General features: G+C 37.6%; 1 protein-coding gene and 1 long non-coding RNA gene across 10 annotated transcripts in view; one reads left to right on the top strand and one right to left on the bottom strand.

The window, feature by feature from the left end:
• Positions 1-23,889, bottom strand: part of LOC122568329 (probable serine/threonine-protein kinase dyrk2) — a 270,663-nt gene that overhangs the window by 59,522 nt on the left and 187,252 nt on the right. The window lies entirely within an intron of this gene.
• Positions 14,220-23,702, top strand: LOC122568343. 4 transcript variants are annotated; one of them, XR_006317065.1, is made up of 5 exons: positions 14,222-14,979; positions 15,514-15,637; positions 21,884-22,083; positions 22,363-23,064; positions 23,131-23,576. It is a non-coding gene; the product is annotated as an uncharacterized LOC122568343 (long non-coding RNA). The 4 variants fall into 4 exon arrangements; XR_006317063.1 differs by having other exon boundaries at positions 14,220-14,979; positions 21,884-23,064; positions 23,131-23,577; XR_006317066.1 differs by lacking the exons at positions 14,222-14,979; positions 15,514-15,637 and adding an exon at positions 19,085-20,645 and having other exon boundaries at positions 20,773-23,064; positions 23,131-23,702.

Raw genomic sequence — 23,889 nt, 5'->3', positions numbered from 1 at the left:
GCGAATCTATCGAAGGAAATGTATGTATGAAATATGTATGCATGTAGTAAGTTGCCGATAGCATATGTAAAAACAGGTGTTTTTCATCCGAGTAAAAGCGACTCGTAATCTTGTGCACATGAAGATACCCCCCGTGGTCAATGTATTATATCGTTTCGCGGAACACAGGATATTACAAGAAGTAATTCCGCCTTTCTCGGCGGAATTAATTGTGATAATGTTGAAACTCCTAAGGCAAGCTATGACTATCGATTAGAACGAAATCGAGGATACTTGTCATGGAATGTAAATTAGGAAGGGAATTACACATATTCTATTATTTGTATTTGTAGAATGGGAAGGTTTTCTTTTAATCCTAGAGCCACATATGTTTACCGACCTTTAAATATCCCTCCAAATATGTTACAACAATTACTTAAAATAGAACGATATAATAACAAAATAAGTAAATATACGTAACGGTATTTAACTCTGAATAGAGACGAACATTAACATTGCCAAAAACATTTGCATACTTTTAATAATTGTAAAAATAATTAGAACTCTGAAATCAATTACGCATAAACGATACTACCAACTATTATGAAATTGTAGTGTACATGTACAAGAACAATCCTGTAATCATCCATCTGGGATACGGCAATTACGAATTCAAGTTTCTCATTAATAATTTCTCTCAATGATAATGCAATGTGATTTCTAAAATTACAATACGCGTAAGAATTATCTTACAATCACCCATTTGGAATATAAAAAATTACGAATATAAGTTTCTAATGTGTTAACAAGGCGATGAGTTGCTGGAAACAGCGAGGATCGTGCTTTCCTCTTGTTGACCTCTGTGAGGCCGACTTATCATCAACGATTGCCTTACTTTTACTGGTGGGAAAGGCGCCAGGGCCCACCCGTAGGCCTGAGAAGCGTGTAAGTTATTGTCTCGTGGCTCTTAAAATGTTTATCCGCGCGTTCGTTTATCTCTCGCGCAAAAATACACCTTATAGCTATGTACATATGTACCTTAAAAGCTGGTTTATTGGATCGTTAAAGTGTTAAAGGATAGGTGTTGCTTGTATGGCGGATGGGAATGGAACTGTGAAATTGGATGGAAAAGAGTTTCGCAGAGGTTGGATCGAAACGAATCGTGTTATGAGGAAATATAGTCGGTTGAATCGAATCGCGAGGAAACTGGGTTAAGGTACTCGAGTTGAAAACAATTTAAATTGAACAAAATAGAATAGGCGTAACGGGACTATTTATAGGGAAAATAATGGCGCTTAGTTAAAAAGACCGTAACCATTGCGTCTTACATTGAATCAATTATGACTTTCTTACTGCTTTGTGATTTTCCAAAATCGATTTTTGTTAAAACGATTATAAAATTGAATCTGCGACGAAGCAGTTTAGTATCGTCGAAATAAATCAGTCGGATGAAAAATATTTCTACATGAATAAATTGAGTTTATGTCGAAAAGAGCAAGATTGCGTCCGGCTGGCTCAATAATGGAGTAATTGAACGTCGCTGAGATAAAGTAGAATGAGACCCATTCTGGACACGGATGTCAAAAATGTTGCATCTATTCAAGTTGGATCTATATACAGGACGTAGGTCCAAATTTAGTGATTCAGGTCGTCGAGACATCCGGTCGGAGCTTTAGAACGAATCGAGTTAAGAAGAAATGAATCGGAACGAATTTAGATCCTGAAGATGTATGGCTATATATGCGTGCTTTGTATTCATAGTTTTAGGTACCTGGTTCGTGATGGAATCTATCATTCATGTAGCAGACTCTCAGAATTTCAAACTGGACTCGATAAAAACAACCGACATTATTCGAACCGTTGATTTTCCATTATACAAACTTCCTACTTCATTTGTAACTTTTTTTACGCTTTTATAGTTCATAAAGGGGAATCATAAATTTAAAATCGAAATGTTCTTCTTAAAAAGCTTTCCTTCGTCGTTATTACAATATCAATGTTAATTTCAAACAATTACATTCAATAGCAATTTTTTATAATACTGCTACACGAAAGGAAACTAGCCATTTTATAAATGATAAATATTTATTTTGAAATTATTTACATTCTTCTCAACTTTGTCTCAACAACTATTATACAAAACGTCCATTTTTTAGAATAATGCTACATGAAAGAAGACTACAAATTTTACGCGTGATGAATATATTTGCTTCTAAATTATTTCAATTTGTTTATCTTTCCGAAGATTTGTCTGTAAAATTGCTATTTTCAACGTATATTTTTCTACTCGAGGTTTTTACGGAATCGAGACACGATTCACCGAGTATATCATAAGTGGTCCGTGAAATAGGTGTACACTAGACTCTGGAACGCAAGAAAGAATCGTAACTTCTCGGATCGAGGCCAGCAGTTGTCAATTGTCTTGCTGGCCGACGCACCAGAATGCAGAACGCGCACAACTCGTCTAATGACAACGGTGATACGCACATCATTAATTATACATACGTCCGGTTAACACGCAACATCTTCCAACGATTCAGCAGAAATCTTAATTATTCTTACTAAATCGGCAAGTAATGTTTTAGAATGGTAGACATGCAATCAGCAAACAACTAACTATGATTCAGATCAAATTTTTCTGATGACTAATATTGAACCGATTCAAGCTATTATCATTTTTTAAAGGTACGTTGTTATCATCTATTGTTAGTTGGCCGTAAACAGTTCAGAGAATTCCTTACACTACAATCAAAAAATAAGTTAGGAATTCGATATATTGTAATCGTACATTTATTATCAAACCTGTAAAATACAATAATATGCAGCGATACAATCTCCGAATAACTTTGTAATATTTTACATAAAAAATACTGTGTAAAAAGGACTTTGAAAAATAAATTAATAAAATAGAATGATAGCATGATGTAGCATGATGTACTGTGTAAAATTTTATATCGAACACGCTTTATACGAAAGAAGAAAAACTTTGGAATAAAATTTGTATGCTAACCAAACACACGCTGGAATTAATTTCTACACATTGGTGAATTATCAATTTCTTGAAAGCGAGTAAAAGTTCTTCGCATCCTCTACGTTTGTGGTTTTCTAGCAGTACGTTCGCCAGACACTGACGCAAGTGCACGACGAAGGATTTCCTAGTCGGGACGTTTTCACAAGTATCAATTAGCCGGTGGTCATTGATCGGTGAAACCGCTTCTGGTATTAGCAACAGACGGTTAAATCTTAACCCATTTCAAAGCGTTGCAACACGGTATGGCTCGTCCGGTTGCTGCGAAAAATTCTTCACATTTTTTCTGGGGCCAGCACACGTGACCAATTAGCGCTCGAGAAATGTGTACGTGCTTCGATTCGGTAACTGATTTGGAAAGGTCGATGAGGAAAGAAGCAGAATTTATCGATCGAGTTTGATTGACGTCGAACTTTGTTCAAGTAAACAGATTTTATGCAGTCTAGTAGATGTAAATGTAAAAATTGGAATGTTTTCTAACTTTTATTTCATTTATCATAAATAAAATAGATAATGATTCGGTAAAATGATAATAGAACAAGCATTAAATTTGAATATACACTTTTTGATTTCACTGTCAATTTTGTTCACGTCGTCGTTTGATTTTCTGATTTAATAATCAACGATGAGAAACGGAGCGTTGTACAGAGCAGCACAGAGTACGGAGTAGCACTTTAAGTTTCAAAAGGCCCTGGGCTCTTGGCGTACAAGAAACTTGTTGAAATACTCTCATCTCTCTAACAGGGTGGTAAAAGTGATATATTATCATCTAAAACACACGTATACCTTTTTCTATTACTGCAATGTATCCGATACATATATCCCTTTTATTATCTCTATTGTCAAGTAAATAATTTCCATATGAAATATTTCACAACACACAGCATCATCGTCCATAGAACAAGGTATGGAAAACTATCGAATTTCTTGCTGGCAATTTCGTAGAATGCAAACCAGAATGCCTGATCAAGAAATTGCAAAACCGCTACCTTCTTGGACCTTTCAAACCGACCACTAAAAAGCTTCACGAAGAAACCCACCTAAACTCAGTAAGGAAACTACTTACACGGTATCAAAGTACTTGAAACCATTTCACTCGAGGATCGACCAGCTTTCAAATAAAAAAGAAGAAGAAAACACGGGGGAAAAAAGGAAAAAAGAAAACGGAAGTGGAGCACGATTCGTCTCGGTCGAAAAACAGCAGCTCGTTTATCTGTTCTTCAGTAACACGCAGGAAAGAAGATGGTGGACGAGTATTTTCGCAATATGCCAGCGCCCTCTTCGCAAAAAACGTCAACCGGTATTACCTTTTTGCTCGGGCGGCCGCGATTTTTGCGTAAGTTAATTGCACGCCGTGCACGCGGCACGCAACGATGCTCCTCTCTTTCGTTCCGTTGAAACTGGTCTCCGAAAGAGAGAGGATCGACCGACAATGGTATCGATGGAGCGTGACCGATTAAAGAGAAGAACAGTTTTTGACCGCGTATCCAATGGAGGCGATGCGCAAAAGGACACTTCAGTTCGAGTATTTGTTTAGTCAACTTTTATCGTACGTGCACTGCAGAAAGAGCATCAGTTTGTATACGTGAAAATGATACATTTTTAGCAATCATTCTTTGACATTAGGTACGTTTTATGTCCTTATATGCGAGGATCTCAGAAATTCAAATCAAATTGAACAACTTCATTTTTTGTAAATTTCTAATTGCAGTAGCCAAGGATACGATTAACGTTGATTTTTCGAGAAACAGACGATTTCATACGTTTTTCTAACGATATCAACACTTTCACGTCCAGTGGCAACGACGTGTTGCCGAGTGCAGGTCGGCTCTCTTCACGTACACTGTGCGAACTTGAAATTTTCTTACCAAAAGACGCAGGTTACTGGTTAAACTTATTAGTAAATTTATGCGGACAGCAAAGTGTTAAAATATTGAAAAATACAAAATATCGCGTGTTTTAACAGTTTGATATCCTTTGGCTCCTGCCCAAAAGTTAGGACCATAGTCAGACCATACGATAATATAAATATCGTTATTTCACGTATTGTATACGTATCGTTGCTTAAGAGAAATTTATGTAGCGACGTGAAAGTAAAGAAATCATCAAAAATACGCTTGTCGTGTAACTCTCTTGTAATCTTAAATTACAAGAAAAATTCGAACACGAGGCGCGGGAGGCTGGAGGAGCGCACGCTGGATTCAGGCGAAAAAGGGAACGTGGAAGGGCTTGTCCTTCGTCTCTGGCGAGGGTAACGCGGCGAGAACGCGTAGTACATAGATGATAAGTATACAGTAGTATGCACGCAGAGAGAACATAGCGCGTCGTTTGGCCGCTTTGACTGGCGAGCGCACGCACCAGAAGGAAAAAAAGGGGCTGTACTGAAGAGGCGACGTCTGTTGCGGCCAAAGGACAGGGAGGAGTAGTCAAGTGTTTGCTTGCCAGGCGAATTATTTTATTGCTGACTGGTGAAAGGCTATGTCGAACCGACTTTAAACCCCTTTTGCCTTTCGTCGAGTGCCACATTTGTTTCGTGCCGAGAAAAGCAGCGATTGGACTGCGAGAAATCCTATCAGTGGAGCGCATGTACTGTGACAAGAGACGTTTGCGAGGTTTGAGTATGTTTTGTAATGTTCTTACAAATTTGTCTGGCTATTTCGAGCGTATAAGGAGAATGAGAATTTCATCTACAACATGGCAGAGTTTTTGGTCACAGAATATTACATCACAAAGGATATAATCTAACAAACACGAAGATGGTACCCCGCTGGGGGTAACCATCCACATGCTATATTTTACCAAATATTTAAGCTATATTTTACCAAATGTCCTAATGGACAAATTGTAAAATTTAAATAAATAATAAAAAGAAAAAGAAAAACAGAATATTACATCTGGCTATTATTAAACGACGATGGAGATGCTATTCAATTTGAATGTAGCGGGATACGAATATAATGGGAACATAAAGGATTTGTAAACGTGATGGAAACGTGAACGATTGATTTAAGAAAAACAACTATAAAAAGTGAAATAAATAGGTAGGTTTATGGGAAACAAGTTATTTCAATAGGAGAAGATATACATAATGATATTATTATACTACTTTTCCTATATTAGGATGCAAAATAATCGGAAGCTAGCGTCTGACTAATACTCATTCTACATTATACGTAAGAGCCAGTCAAGTCATTACTTCACGCGAAAAACGTCAAACGTATCACATTCATAAAAAAAAACAATAACCCTTTTGAATCACTCGAAGCACGAACGAGACTATTAACTTATTATCAATTGCAACACCAATAGCCGTTTCAAGAAGTACGATTCACGCTATTGTAACCGAACATTTAATAGACGTCTCTGGCTGTTTCCAATTCGCGTGCGTTTCGCTCGCATGTACATAACCATACACTATAGACGTTTCGAGGAGCGAAGAAAAATACAGTATATCATACAGATCACACGAACATTATAGAATTAAATAATTAAGTTGCATAAACGGTCGATGCGAAATCCGAACGCAACGAAACGTATTAGGCGCACGAATGGCATTCTTATGAAAGTGTTTGCGAGATGATCCGATTTGTCGCCCAGAGCCAAGAGAAACCTGCTCTGCTGGCTGTTATTAATCGGAAATTATGTATTTCATTTGTTCGACGTTTATCGGCCTGTTAATAAATAGCAGTGTGATAACATTCGTTGTTATCAATCGTGAAACCCATAATTCCATACTTTAATACCACGAGGTTGCTTGCTTTCCATCATATGATCATTCAGAGTAACATATTATCGTTTGAAATAACTTCATCGTATCCCTGGGTGCGTAAGCTCTCTCATTTCCGAAAATTATGACCAGTAAAACTTTATCACCGCCGTGAATGTCGTCATCAAGTATTACACGCGTGAAATCGAAACGCATTTCGTCTGTGAATTCAGACACTCGACCAACCCTCTGATGGCGAGATGGAGTATTATTTGGCACGTGAGCCGAGCTCAGAGAACAATGAGATCTAGTAGGGGGGACGACGATATTTAAATAAAGGGATGGGATTTCCCCTTTAAAATTTACTCCAGTTTGAATCTGAAGCATCTCCAAGATGTATGAGTAATGCGCGCGCTACTCGTGCCCCTTGTTCCGTGCTGATTAAAAAAGAAAAATCAACGCAGTTCAATCGTACGATTTGAAATTATTTCGTTCCAGATAATTCAATATCTCGCTATTCACAACTTACAAAACTACGCATTACGATATTATAATAGCACAACCAACGGTCAAGGAGATCACCAGATGCGCGGAAAGGTACAGAGAAAGAATAACAACACACCCAAACCGGCTGACTACGGAAACGATCAACACAAGCATAGAAAGAAGACTAAAAAGGAAACACCCAGCTGATCTCATAAAGGATATAACCTAAAAAACACAAAGATATGGTACCCCGCTGGGGGTAACCATCCACATGCTATTTAATCACATGTTACAACATTTTACCTAATGTCCTACTGGACAAATTGTAAAATTAAAAAACAAACAATAAAAAAAAAAAAGAAAAATAATAGCACAAGCAATATGCAATAAGGAAACAATCTAATTTCCAGATCGACTTTTCCTCCCTTATATAAAAGGAAACCGTAACACTTCGTGGCGTACCGGTTGACATTGTTATCATTACCGCTTCTGCGTAAATGGAAGTTGAGATCGAGCTCTCTAATCAAGTATACAGTGTGAGAAGAAAAAAATCAAGAAAGCGCGTTAACGGATTGGAAAACCGGACGAGTGATGCTCAATGGACGAGCAACGAGTTTGAAAAGATCCGTCATTGCTTTCGAAAATTTCTCCCTTTTTCCTCGAGGCGACTAGCGGAGACCCCTTTTACAATTATCCAAGTCTCAGGGAAGCTACGAGAGACGGCCCTGATGGCCTGTAAACACACAAGTGAAACAGAACTTTCACGGCCACGGGCTCGACCTGGTCACTTCGTTTCAGGTGTATACAGACTACATACATATATAGTACATACGAGGTCGAGCAAAAAATGAAGCAGAAACAGCTACAGTTGTCTCGGCCTGGTCTCCGTGAGAGCGGAATCGACTGACAAAAAGGGAACAGGTTATCGAATTAAAGCGATGCTGATCCCGAGACAGGTAATTTCTATCCCCAGGCCATAGCAGGATAATATTCGGAACCAACGGTACACGCCCGGAGCAAACGTTCGTCTCTTCGATACCTTCTATTTTCGATCTACCATGGATTCCGATCGAAGCTATATATATTCTAAACATATAGTGAACGTCTCTATTCGTGATAAAAAAAAAATAGCGGATATTATTTGTTTATAGACGCGTCTTCGTACTATAGTACGTATACCCGGGAGAAAAAAAATGCTGTACTACGCAATAAGATCGTTTTCGTTTACTCGCGAACTCGGACGTATCACGTTACACTCTACACGCTTTACAAACGTTACAGTTTCGAAGATGTTCGCGATAGCATCCAGGCCGCTCACTTTTTTTAACACACTCGAATGGCTTCACAGTTAAATAATAAAAAGCAACGCGCGTTTATCGATTTACGGGAAACGTTGTTCAACCAGGAACAATGGATCATGATTGTTCACAAAATTGCACGATTATAGGTTACGGTGAAATAAGTTAAAAAAAATATGGCAATAAAACGTGCAAAGTGATTCCACATCGTTGCTTCCTCGTTTCTTTTAACCCATACGTGTATTTTGTACGAAGATCTTATCGCGCGTCACTCAGTGTGTGCAATTACAACACAATGACTGTATTCTATGCAATATCGAGCAGTTATCGTGCTTTCCGTCGTGGATCAATTTATTTATCTGTCGGTGGGAAATAGCGATGGAGAACTCTGGAGATTGCAGATGAAAGAAACCGCCCGAGGCATATCTGTGTAGACTCTGCACGTGCACGCACGTGTATCCCCGCGGTCGTTGAATTTTTCGTCACTTTCGAGTTTATCGCGCTTCTATTTCCCACATACACGAACCGTGTGTCTCCTCTTTCTCCTTTCCCTCCTGCAGCAGTGACAGTGAATTAAAAGCAACGCTTCGCACGCTGGTGTCCGCTTATATTTAGAGCGTGGATGCACGAGAAAACGCGAGAGGCTACTTCGAGGAACGGAGTCACGTTGCTTACACCGTTACACGATATCAATAGTCGTGCTGTTATCCGATAATGAAAGTTATTACTCCTGCGTATCGATAAAGATGACTTACTACTCTTACACTTTTGCTTCAAACGATAGTGTAAGTAATTAATATGTAAAACGAACCTGTCTTCTCGGTAGAAATACTTTTTCCCCGTGAAAATCAGGTATACATTTTTGAGAATAAGAAACGAAGACAATCGGCTTTGTCTGCTCTACGGAAAGACATCGAATGATATCGTACTTGTAGATACGACATAAAGACGTACCTCGAGTATTTGTAAATAAATAGGTATTTCAGAAAATAATTAATGTCATGTCCGGTGACTCTCTACATAAACCGTAATCCATATTTCAGTCAAGACGGTACTAGGTGTGCAAATATAATTTGTCGGACCGCTATAATCCTAAGAAACTATCATAAAACTAAGCACTTTATTTTACTGTTAAGGCCCTTAATTGCTAGGAAACGTCATTAAAGTCGAAACGTTTCTTAGGATTATTATCCAGTCAGGTAAGAAATGGGAAAAGCAGGCTTTTCCTTTGTTCAACGGTCATTTCCACTCGTCAATAATTTGTCACCCAACTTCGCTCGTTTTTTATCCCTAAATCAGTCACCGTTTCTTGACTGGTTTTCCGTTCATTGGTCAGTCGTCAGTTTAACTTATTACTTACACTTCGCTGAGAATACATCTACATGCACCGCGCGTAACTAAATACCTATATCTACAAAGTTGTTGGAATAAAGTGTATATATTATAACCTGTTAATTCAGTGTTATAATCAATTAACCACTCCTATTATCTTAATCGAAATAGAGGATCGACTGACTCGCGGTGTCGATTATCAAATCGTAACGGGAATCGACGATTTCTCTCGTTGGCGCGCTTCTTCGCGATCGCGTTTCCCCGCGAAACGATCGAACAATTAAATTCGATGTGGTTATTTTTTATAAGAGGTAATAATTTGTTAGTTTTCACAGTAAACGATAATAATTGGCACGATTAAAATTTCCAATAGTTACAACAAACCACGATAATAATTTTAAGCATCTTCCTTATTATAACGTGTCTCTTCTCGCATCCCTTTCAGTACTCTCTTGCATGTTAGTCTACAGTACACTGTTAAGGTGTACTTTATCGAAGTATGACAAACAACACGGTTGACACTTTTCCCGGTACGGCAACGTGTTTTGCGCCGTAAACGCGCGACCATTGTCCGTTTGTCAATACGAGGTACCGTATGTGCACCAGTGCGATCAGCCTGCGCTTTCGTTATACAAATGTGTGCACTGGCGAACGTATATGGTTGCCTTCTCGCGACTCGCATATAATGCAATCACACAATACGACAATGCCGACCGAAGATTCATTTTCTTCTAACAGATAGAAAATTCGAATGACCATACGTTTTAACATATCTATTGTTTTTCGTTCGATCTCTTCCTAAGAATAAACGCCTCTCGTAACCGAAAATAATTTAGACCTTCACGCCTCTAAAAACATTACAACGATGCACTGTGTGCATCATCAGCGGAACTGTGTTCGTCGCGATACGCCTAGCTTGTGCCGTTTACACACACATATTTATGGATACTCGGGCGTGCGCATGTATTATAAGTAGACAAGCGTGAGACTCCTGGACAGACGCCTCCCAGCTCGTGTATACATCTGCATTCGCGTCGAATGAGGTTAACGTTAATGAGGCACAAACATCTCCAGACACCGTAGTCAGACCTTCCCTTTTATTCACCCTGTCATGTGCCCTCGCGGCTATACCACGCGTGCAGCACACCACCAGGGAGTCGATTTTTTTTTCAAGCCGACCATTCGTTCGTTCCACTCGATCAACGAACTACAGTGTGGTCAACGCACGCGACTTTACGAGGAAACAGCCGGTTCCGATACACAAAGAGTTTCGCGAGATTCTAGAAACATACTTCACGGTTTTACATAGATTGGTACACGAAAGTATTTGAACAATTAGCGTAGAAAACTTTTGTGTACATATTTTATATATAAATTTTATTTATATTGTGTTGTGGAATACGAGAGTTATTAATTATATTGGAAAATTTGAAACCTATGGGAAAATGTATATAGAAGTTACAAAATATTTACTTCAAACGTATACATATTACCATTGAATCCCATTGAACATTAAGGTTTATTAATGTAATGGATATTGGACTGTTATCAAACACTTTCGTGAGCTACTATATGTTGAAAATATTCCTATTGTTTTCGTTAAGAATACCATCGGAATAGCGAATGATAAGAATCATCCTAACCTTCAAATATAAATATCCTTTCGTGTAAAAAGACATTCGAGTCGAAGATCGAAAGCTATCATATCGAATGCAAGATATAATAAATCATTGTGTAGGGATAATTAATATTACTTCAAAAGCTTTCACTATATAGAAGCGAAGAGAAATTGAGAGAAGATTCGCGGGAGATTCGAAAGGATCCATTAAACTTCACGAGACGAACAAAAGCGCCTCCTACCAGGCCGTCGAAACAAAAGGCGGTAAAAAACATTCGATGTGTACATATATGGATCCAGTTTATTAAGATAAAGAAATAATTTTTCAGGAAATTTGAATTGCAAAATTTGCAGTAAAAGGTTATTAATTATTCGACTATACAACAAGTACTTGATTTCTTTTGCAGTGTAGATTGTAGGTTAGTGTCCTACTTTCAATTGTCATTTCATATTGATCTCGTCAAATAACGTACTTTTGTTGGGCAATTATGACATTTACATCCTAGTGAACCATCCATTGCTAAATTTAAATTTTGAAAATATCTCAAAAGTTTTGTTTCACTCCTTTAGAAAACCGATGATATGCTACATTTTAGTGCATATACATACATACACACACTAGGTAAAAATCTTTTGAATCGCATCTTCCTTCCGAAGGCCATATATCATCGTCTTGGGTCACCAACAAACACACGATATACACCGCATGCCCGCGTACCGTTATGTTCGTTCTAGAGGTTGGTCCTTATCAAACGCACGCTATTGCACAACGAGACGTACTTAAACTACAGAGACCAGATGCGATATCGAGAAGTACTTACTCCGTACAAGGACTTCAGCTTCACGTGATTAAGGGCGGGCACGTCCACCATGGAACATTTTAGAAGAATGGTGGTAGTTTGGCTAGGCATCTTCTTGCAAGCGTCTGTTCACTTGTCACGTGTCACAAAACTGGCGGCACGACACTACCGTGGGAAACGTCCATTGGTGTCCGCGACTATGATCTATCGATATCGTCTTACACAAGCTTTAAAATGCAAACTGGTAGACACAGAGACAAAAAAAAAAAAAAAACAGTACAACGAACAATATCGGTTGTTACCGAGCGATGTTGCGATAACAGGCACACGAGGTTATAGAGATTCACAAAATGGAATAATCAAAATAAATGCTGTAGAGAAACACAACAACGAACATTCGATGAGTAGACATAAAAATTCGAATTCACGTTTTCGTGGCAGTGGACCAATGGCAGTGGACCGTTACAGAATTCCGATCGAGTCGAACTTAATACGGCGATGTTCTTCCTTTTTTTTCAACGGACTAACAACGTATTCGATCGTAACGATCCATAATCACGCGTCGATCATACAAGAATCGTTCAAGGGTGCCCGTAACAGAACTCCCGTACCGACCATGCTCTTGCCTGCTCGCCTGACTGACTGACTGACTGGTTTTCACTCACTCACTCACAACGCGAAACCGAGTGGAATTGTAGCCACATCTCTCCCCACCGCGCGGCGTTTCCTTATCCCCTCTATCGCTACTAGAGCCAATCGGTGACGCGAAGACGTACATGCGTGTACGTACACACGCATGAAAATATTCCCATGTGAGAATACGTGTCGGTGCATTGGACCCTGATGCACACAGGCTAAATTTTCGTGTGTAAGTGTATACGTATACCAGCACGTTTTACTTCCAGCAAACATATAGAATGACACGGTGTCTACGAAAAATAATTGTCAGGATTGATTTCGTTGAAAAATGATGGTTTTAAAATGAAATAGATAAGGCGTGACGTGAACAGCGTATGCTTGCGGGATTTAGGCGAAGATAATAACAGGTTCTTCGTGACGTTGTCATTTCACGATAAAAAGTGAATGTATTTGTGGAACACTGTGATTCCAAATCATTTCACCGTAGAATTAGATTCCTATGTGTAAATTGTATTATCTATGTATATATGTATGTATTGGTTTAGAATAACATCAAGCTAATTATAAACAGACTAACTACATAAACTTTAAGCAGATTATTAAAAATAATTTACTGCACATTTTATTCTTGTCTTTATGCGAACGTTCTCTGGCAAAAGAGAAAATAAATTAATAGAAGTCGATTGCAGCGTTATGTGCGCGTACGCACATTATTATATAACATTGAACATAAGTAAATAATGCACTTTCACTGTCATCTACCATTTCTGATTACATGATGTAAAATAGGAAATAAAGCAAATTCCGGATCTGATTAACGATATTTGCTCACCTCCTACACAGTTTGCGTTAGGAAAAGTCTTTTGAAATTACTAATACATACTCGTCAACATTGCAGAGTGAATTGATGACGCGTCTTGAGATTTCTCACATTGACGATCCCACTTTAATTTCCGGTAACATAAACAACGAGATTCAGTCGCGTATTTCGATTCACAGAACGTGTGACTCACTTGCTCGATCATAAGAAATCACCAATTGGTAATCTTTCATCAATGAATCGTGTTTAATATCAAACAATCTTGGGAAATTCACGAGGTAAAATATACAATTCCGTAGAAATTACACTAGAATAGAAATGTTAGAACAGAAATTATACTCTCATGTCAATAAATAGATCGATATAATACGTACTTTGAGACCTTTTCGATTTTTAATCTTCAGTTTCAATCTCTGTGCTCTAATCTCGTGGAAACATAACAGTGACAATAAGCTTAAACAGAAAATCTTAAAAATCGTTCCCATTTCGTTCTTAACTCTGAATACGAATATAATTCACTCGGAATAGAAACGGTAACTAAGCTGTCGAACATTTAGCAGCACACTTTAAAATAACTTATCGTAGAGAACAATCAATATAGATATGCTTATGATATGTAATTATTTGTAACGTATAGGATACATTACGATAAGATAAATAATCTCTTGTTTCAAAAACTTTATTAAAGAACAGGAATCACAATTTTGGAGATTTAAAATTATAAAAATACTATAAAAATGAAACTAGCTGCTGCAAAAGGAGTTCGCAACTGAATCGACATTCAAACAATCTATAATACTATTTATGTAGTATCTAATGATAATACAATATACATGCAACGGATGTAGTTTGATATTTCCACTGACGCGAAACTCACGGAACATCCGCGATAAAGAGGGAAGTAACGCATCAAAGGACAACTGATTTTTTTATCTAACGATCAACGGAAGAGTCCAAAGTCATGACCAACAGCGTTCTTTGTCGTGTTCTTCGCGATAACGCGTATAGTGCGCGATTCGCATTGGACAAGCGGCACACGCGCCTTCTGTAACGCATGAAACAGGAAGAACGACGATGGATATTTTTCTTTGGATCGAGCGTGACCGCATGTTACGCCGTTTCGCCACGTTTTATCGGCTTAAGATCAATGTGTCAAAGTTATGCCACGCATTAGTATCCGAAGGTGATTCGAGCTGGACGTTATCCAACGACCGCACAGAGAGGGAAAACCGCAGACAACTCGATCGACCGGCAGATTCTAGTTACGCGACAGGTAACAAAGTTTTCCTTCTCTCCGCGAGAGATTTTATGGACGCCAGCTTTTCGACAGGACACGCATACCATTTGCAATCAATTGACGTGAACTCTTGTCGTCTGTTGATTGATTTGGTGTTAGTCGTGTTTCTCTGAGAAATTTAATAATAGAACCGAGGATTTGGTTTCTTGAATGTTTCCATCTTTCTTATTTCTTCCTTATTATTTTGGTGGCTTTAGACTGGACATTTTTATATTTAGTAAGTTTGTATGTGTTTGTTGAAATATTTCGTATAGTGAATTTTGTAGCCTTATTTGGTATATATTTGAGAAATTATGGTATGGCTGCGTGTAAATCTTAATCTGTGTAGTGTGGTAAAAAGCAGTTGATTGATTATGAAATTTTTATTAAAAGCGTATACGAAATAACAAAATTCTTGATTACTTCAAAAATTTGTAATATCGAGGATATAATGGAATTTTGAGTCCTTCAGCTTATTGAAAAAATTCTGTTCTTATTACTCGAATATATTGCACTTTGCAATTTTAATAGGTTACATGCTGGTGTTGGTGCTAGAATAGAATGTCCGTCAATAAACAGAAGAAAGAAATTTTCCTGTGAATTCTGCGCATACCTTGATGCTTGAAATAACAACTTTCAAGCAGTAAAAACAACAGTATGTATTAACTTTGCCACTGATGTCTTTTACTATCATAAATACTTGAAATATTACACTTTCGAATGTTAGCATTTAATTATTCGAAGTTAATCCAATAAATATTATAATCATGTGTCCATAAAAACTCGAGGAACCTGTATCAACTGGTCGAGAAGTATTGGATTATTTGATATTTTAGTCACTCGGGTAATATAAAGGTGGATCATAAGCAATTGCACGCTTGAATTATAGTCGTAATAATTTAGAGTCAACAAATTGTACCTAACTTCGAATTACATTATCGAAACTAATACATTTAACAACAATGTCGTAAACGACACGTCTAATTACAGAATGTTCTGAATAGTTAATCGAGATGCTCCAAGCTTAATTACAATTACTAATCAGCTCGAGCAGATAACGACTTGTGTATATCATACAATACCATTGCAACCGTTTAATTTTCGCACATAAATGGTTCCATCTGATTACGTAATTATATTCCTATTCGACAGCATCATCTACTCCGTCACAGACCAAAAATCGTTGAAATATGGCCAAAAAATTTGACAAAAAAGAGAAAATATAAAGTTTCATTTCCAACCTTTTATTTTTCAACTCGCTTCAGGTAATTATAATCCTATTCTATAATACTATTACTCTATCATGAATAAAGAGTCATCAAAGTATCAGCAACAGATCTTTGTCGAAAATAGTGTCACAGAAATCTGATTTCCAAACTTTCTATCTTCCGACTTGTTTCAAATAAGAGATAACATCCAATCTGATCAATTTCATACAGGTAATTAATTCTCTCATAAACAGCGATACAACTAAATTAACGGCGAATCTCAGGTGAATGTGGCGATAAAACGATAATCGTCGAATTTTACCACATCCTTCGATATCGTTCGAGACTGCGAAAAATTAGGACTACACGGTCCGTTACTTTCCCGTCAGCCAAATATTTATCGACGTTTCTATCTGTTTTACGAGCATGCAGTTTCAGCTTGTCCAAGCTGACACGAATTTTTGCCGTACGATTTCAGCGTTTCACCGCGATAACAATTTTACAAATGTTTACGAAGCCCTGGCGCCAGTGGTTATAGTATAACTATGTGGTCACACGATTGTTGGCGAGATCGACTTTCTGCAGTATTGTGCACACGATCGGGTCTCGAGCAAATTCTCAAATACATGTCTCCGGTCACGTAATAGCACCGGTTCATAGCGGACGCAAGCTCAACGTTTCGCACATGCGTTAGCAGGCGATTGAAGAAAAAAGAAAAGTGAATGTTTTGGCAGACTGTTAAATCCGAGAGGAAAAGTCGCATTAGAATATCTAATACGTTGAGTATTTTACATATGCAGTGGTCATTGGTGACTTAAAGTGGCGCCATGATGGCTATCGGCGACTTGGCACGTTGGAATCGGTTAAGGTATTTCAATGAAATAGAAGACTCTTAAGTTTACAGTGTAACAATGTGAAATAATTAAGTGCGTTATGAAACACTAAAAAAGCATTTTGCTCTAACGAATATACGCGTTAATGACTATTTGCATTTGGAGCAGATTATTTGTCGAATAATTTCTGCATGTCTGTCTTCTAATATGGAAAATCGTATTTTCTTCGTCTCTAAAATTCACACGATACGAAGAAACAAAGTATATACATGTAATGTCGTATTCATATATTTCGACGTCAATTGAGTTATCGGCCCCAGGTAAAATAATATCTATTATTCAGCAGAGAGCTATAGAATATACGAATACTTATATGGTATGGGAATATAAATCGTGTAACCATCTTATACCAAATATCGAATATTCGTACGGTAATGTTCGATACGTGAAACGAAAACAAAGTTTAAACAGCGGACTCGCATGTCTTATCGGCGATGACTGCTAACGCAAATGAAATAAATCTCGTTATCGTTGCAAGTAAAATTAAATTGATATCTGCAAAACCTTTCCTGTACGAACGAAGAAATTGGAAAGTCGATGCTAGAATTGATCTTCACACTTTCTAAGATCGTCACTTTGTCACATATTATTCACTCGTAATTCGCTTCCAATTCACTGTACGTGTATTCGAACCGCACTTGTGGGGTTCAAAAGAAAAGCTGAATCATCAAATTTACATACGTACTAAAGATAGATTCATGCGTTTCATTCAGAAATTCTGTAATTTAATGGATACAGTGACCGTTATCTTAGCGCGATATCCGAGGCAATTCACTGAAATTTTATTTGTAATTCAGGTATCGAGAAACATAACATCATCATTGCACGTCAGGAACCGACAAGGAAATAATTCATCAAACCAGATATTATCTTGTTCTTTTATAGACGTTATCAACTTTCGACATTCGTATTAAATGATTTATACTTAATTAAAAATGTACTTCGAAGCTAAGTTTTCAAGTTATAAACAATTTTTTTTTATTTATTGTTTGTTTAGATTTTACAATTTGTCCATTAGGACATTTGGTAAAATATTATAATTTAATATTTGATAAAATATAGCATGTGGATGGTTACCCCCAGCGGGACTCCATCTTCCAGGTTGTTTATTGTTCTATTATGAGGTCTGCAGGATGCTTCTTCTTCAGTCTTCTTTCTATTATTGTTTTATTCGTTTCAGCAACCAGCTGATTTGGGTGTGTTGCGAGTCTTTCTTTATACTTTTTTGCGTATCTGGCGATTTCCTCTTTAACTGTTGGAATTTTTGAATCTTTTCGTATGTCTTCATTTCTGACGTACCATGGAGCGTTAACTGTTGTCCTTAAGATTTTTGCTTGCTCTGTTTCTATTTTATTTATGTGACTCATTGCTGCCATCCCCCATAGTGGGACTCCGTATGTCCAGATTGGTTTGATTATTGTTTTGTATATATTTAGTTTATTCATTATGCATAATTTAGATTTTCTATTGATTAACCAGTACATCTGCTTCATTTTTTCACGTATTCTGTTTGTTATTGATTTTATGTGATGCTTCCATGTAAGGCGTGTGTCTAATTGTATTCCTAGATATTTGACATACTTTGTTTGTGCTATGTGGGCGCCATTTAGTTGGATGTCTGGTGTTTTTCCTTTTCTAAGCGTAAATGTTACGTGATTGCACTTACTGGTGTTCGCTTTTATTTGTTTGCTTCGCAGCCACTTTTCTATTTTTGTAATGTGTTCTTGTAGTAGTGCGGCAGCCGTTTCTGGATTTGCATGTCTCGCTAGTAAGACCGTATCGTCCGCGAACGTTAGAGTTTTGCTGTTGACAGTTGTTGGTATGTCTGCTGTATAGATTGTGTATAATATTGGTCCTAGGACGCTTCCTTGCGGCGCTCCTGCCTTGATATCCTTAATTTCAGAATATGCGTCATTTATTTTCACTACAAAGGTTCTATTGTTTAAGTAAGATTTGAGTAATTTGTAGATTTGTTCTGGAAATTGCTTTTTGATAGTTTGAAGAAGTTTTTCATGGTTAATTTTGTCAAATGCTTTTTCAATGTCAATAAATAGTGCCGTGCAATATTGTTTTGTTTCCAATGCCTGTAAAATTTCATTGACGAGTCTATGCATTTGTTCTATTGTGGCGTGTTTATTCCTGAATCCTAATTGATGGTCCGGTATTAGTTTTTCTTTTTCTATTGTTGGTTTTAGGCGGTTATATATTATGTTATAAACAATTGAATTTTATACTAGAAATATACTATTAACTGTCATTGATCAATTAATCTGCCGACGAACTTCTATTTTACTCGCACTTCGTGTTTGTCGCTTCAAAAAGATAATCGAGTAAAGCAGAAAATCATGTCCAATTTATCGTAAAACAGGAAATAATGAATTTCCGATTTAATCGTTCCCAACGACAACATCATAATTCCTGCCAAACGAGTACACGAAAAATTGAACCGTCTCTTGAACTTTTTCCTTGCAACACGCTTTTGAGCCGAAAGACTGTGACCGTAAGTGGACAATAAGGATGCCGCGGATCCTATTATGCCGCGTTCACGGTGTAGCAACGCGTGGGCGTTTGCGACGTGCGTGCACGAGTTTCCAGCGCCTTTGTCGACGTGCTCGTTCTGAAAAAGAACCGAAAAGAGCGCAACAACGAGAAGGAAGAGAGGAAAAAACTGAGATGCGCTCCCCTTCAGTCAGACAGCTGTCTGACCTGATTCCACGGAAGGGTTTCCGATCATGATGACAAGGTGGGCGAAGGTTCCAAGGAACAAGTCACTGGCCAGATGCGTTGTGAGAAACGCGACTATGTTCTATTTCGGAAGAAAAAAGTAGTCTGGTGTTCGTAGGGGTGAAAAACCTGAGAACCACGCTCCATGTGGTGTTTTCAATCTCAGTGGGTTAGTGTGTATTTAGATACTTTCAGGAGGGGTTTTATGGTTTTCATATGGGTCCGTGTCACGTAGAATCCCGTGATACGTTTGACAAATGAAGAGTTCGGTGGAAAAGTGATAGGAGCGATGAAATTTAATTTGTTATGTATCTGTATGTATATTTCTAAATTATAAATGGTAAAATGCGTTACTACATACCACGAACTTATACAAATTTATAGTGAAATATCCAATTATATATGTCGGAGGTGAAAGGACATCGGGGCCTTTCTTTTGGAGTGATTAGGAAAACCTTCAATACCCTAGCCCGGACTTTTATTGTAGCTACCCTTAAGCAATAAAAATAGGAAATAGTTGTAAGACGCTAATTCGATTATGTGTACTCAGGGTTTATGACGATGTGCTTGGGCTCGAGGTGACATAATGAGTCTCCGAACGTAGCCGCGGTCACGGGACGGACATATAACAACAGAGGTATGGAATAATTATGCAGCTCTCCTTAAAAACAAAGATTGTCGCCATTACCTGTAACATCTTGAAATCATCGCCCCGGAACTAATAACGATCAGCGAGAATACATAATCACGATGGTCAATTCGAGCGAAGGTTTATCAGACGCCCATACTTCAAATCCTTCTCCGACATATATTATGCTTTTCGTTCGTGGAAAAATGTGTTCGTACCATTTCCTTGTTCAGGCTTTCAAAAAAATGAATGCGTTGTACTATGTCAGAAGGTTTAAGACCTGCGTTTAAAGGTAAAAAACGATTTACCTACTTATTCCTCCCAAACAATGTTTCAGGTATTTGAAAACCGAATTTGATCTTACGCTTTTAAATACAACAATAAATAAGTAAGGGTATGGTACAACTGCAATGAAACTTGGATGTGTTTACAAGAATTTCACAGACAAATAGCAAATATGATGAAACGGACAGAACCCGAGAGCATAATACCCGAACCTCAATTACGGATGAGAAGTACGATAAATAATATAAATCAGCCATATTATTTCCTTACAATTTTCAGAATGTTCTGCAAGTTCTCGGTACACGTGCAATACGTAGAAACAGATTTCTACATCCTTTTTCCTCTCGTTTCCACATTCACGTGGATATTCTTCTTAGAAATACCTATAGCTTTTATTCTCACATCGACCGCACGTTACCTCGTGCAATAGTCTTACTTGTTGCAGCAACGCATTATAACGAGAATTCAGCAAGGTCGACCGATAAAAACGAAATTTTATTTAGTTGCAAATATTTACGTCGAATTAACGATCGTATTAACGAAGATTAAACGCGAAGAATTTCCGAGGAATCGAAGAAACATAAGGTTAGGAGGAGAACGTCTAGAAAGAAAAAGACAGACACAACCGTGATTTCACCTGAGTTCTACACGTGACCGACTATTAATGACTCACAATCGGATATCCGTATGAGTGTGCAGGCCCGCAACAAATCTCCGCAACATGTTGACTAATTAAATTACCACACTCGTACGAGAGAAACATTTTTACATTGAATAAGACATTTCTCTTCCGATATCTCGTGCTAGGCTGAGATAAAAGCTCAACGAACGTAAGATAAAACGAATAATACGCCAGTGTGCTTGTTGTCGGTTGAAAATGGAACGCAGTTAACACGGTTTGGAGCATCGCGAAACGGAGGGTGATTCATCCGTGATTTCTCGCGCGTCGAAAAAGAAAGGAAGCCGTGGTTGGAACTGCTCTTACAGCCGATGCAACGCGACATAATTGTGTTGCTCGAAAAAGAAACCTTTCTCCGCTCTGGATGCCGCTAAATGTAATAAAACTCGGCCTTGCTTCCGCGTTTCGAGAACCGCCTTTCCTCAATTAAGATAATCCCACCTTTTCAAAAGTTTCGGAGAAAATGTTTTTCTTTCTCGTACAGGAAATGGAACGGACATTGTCCACAAATGAACGACCATTTTCGTAGACATACGGTACAATGGATCGAAGCAGAGGATCTTGGTGAGCGATAACTTTTATGATTAACTTTTGTGAGTGAGTATTCTATCGACAGGAAACAAAGAACGTGAAGTTGGTTTTACAAGGAACCCGAAGGATATACATCTTTGTATCGTGTAGACAGTACGTATATATTTAGAGAAATTTATTGTATTTTATTTACCGTTTTTTTTTCTTTTTACTTGTACTTTTAATCCTGTTATGGTTTACGAAGTTTCTTATGCGCAGCTTATATTTAATCATATGCGTGTACCATTGTATTTTTATTTATTATTTCTGTTTCTGTGTTCGAATTCAGTTTCACTTTATTTATTAATTAACATTCAAAAATGAACAGACATCGTTCGATCGAACCTGCTAATACGAATAACCATATACCAGCATCCAATACACATTTTGCAGACCGATAAAAACTCTCAGCACCAGAAACAATTCACCGTTATCCCTGCCAGAAACACACATCGAACGAGGATAAAGATGAAAAAGAAAGAAGAAATAAAACAGATGTCAGATCTGTTCGAAAAGAAGAAAGAAACGCACATCGCTTTCACCCGTGATTTATTTACGTTTTACGCATTACTTTCGCGCGCGACTCGTATTTTCATGCATTACCATTCACCGAGTGTGCATCAGGCTGAGAATGCGTTTAGAAATGGCATACTCTACAGCTGACCACGAGTTACTTGCACTTATTGCATTTGAAACGATCGGTGCGCAACAGTCGCGCCATACAGATGACAGGTTGTTCAGGTCCATAAATCGAGAAATACAAAAGATCGACGATGCTTATAGAAGCTTTTAATTTAATCTTACATTTACTAAATTTAACTTTAATTTAGGAAATTTGCTAAAATCTTCAGGTTGTAAGAGGTTTGGGTTATCAAGGTTCAACTATATCTATATCATGTTGTTGCTATAAATCAACTTATGGAAGTCAGTCATTCGTTTCTTGGGAATTGGACATTAACCATATACACGTGTACTGAAATTGAAAAATTAAGCTTGATCTTTGGAGATAATATTTCGATAATTAGAAATGATAGAGTAAAGAGAGATTCATTTCGTATATCGTTGACTAACTCTGGAATAATTTCACTATTTCAGGTTAGTTCACTTACCCAGCTATTTCAATGTAGCAACTCGTGTAATAGTTATTATTCTGATTAACAGGCTGATTGCTGGCTGGTTTAAGACTCTGGTTAATAATTACAAGGTGTAAGTACGCGTTGCCAGTTGTGATTTTCGAGCGGCCAGAACGAGTGCAAACAGACGTGTATAATCATCGAAATGATAGTCTACATCGGTACGATGCGATGGCTATTTTCACTGAAACGCAGACGAAGCGGAACGATAGGTGTAAAAATTATATAATCTGACGAAGGAGAAATCTTTAAAAACACTTGCGTTAAATAAGAATTACTTTCACCCCTATGTGTAATTTTAATGTTATCATTTGGACGTTGAAGCGGGTATTATAGCGAATAGATAAAAGCAATGATGCACTTAGACATTAAGTTTAATTATAGTAGCACCATCATTATGTAGTGAACTGAGAATTACAATGGTGAAAATTGGGCTACTAATATTTTTGACAAAATAAATTTCTTAGGAATATCATGGAAATATCTGTGTGTGTTTATCAAGGCAGAGAGATATGACACGAAACAAAGCGAAGTTGGATTTGAATATGAAATCGAATTGAAGATTAAAAATAATCACCTACGATACTACAAGGCAATTTTGCAGATTTTAAGAAATATCATTTTTGTTTCGCTGTTTCGTTTCACGCCAAATCGCCACCACTTTCGTCATGAGCATTCTTCCTCGATTCAAGTATTCTTTCTCGAGCTAAAAAGTCGAAAGAGAAACGATAGGTACGAAAATTGCTTTCTGACTGTAGGTAGCGGAAATTTTCTGACTCACAGAAAA

Source organism: Bombus pyrosoma, linkage group LG6 (assembly GCF_014825855.1).
Source record: "Bombus pyrosoma isolate SC7728 linkage group LG6, ASM1482585v1, whole genome shotgun sequence".
NCBI classification, from domain to species: domain Eukaryota; kingdom Metazoa; phylum Arthropoda; class Insecta; order Hymenoptera; family Apidae; genus Bombus; species Bombus pyrosoma.
Note: the sequence above shows the minus strand (reverse complement) of the source record. Positions and strands in the feature narration are given on the sequence as shown.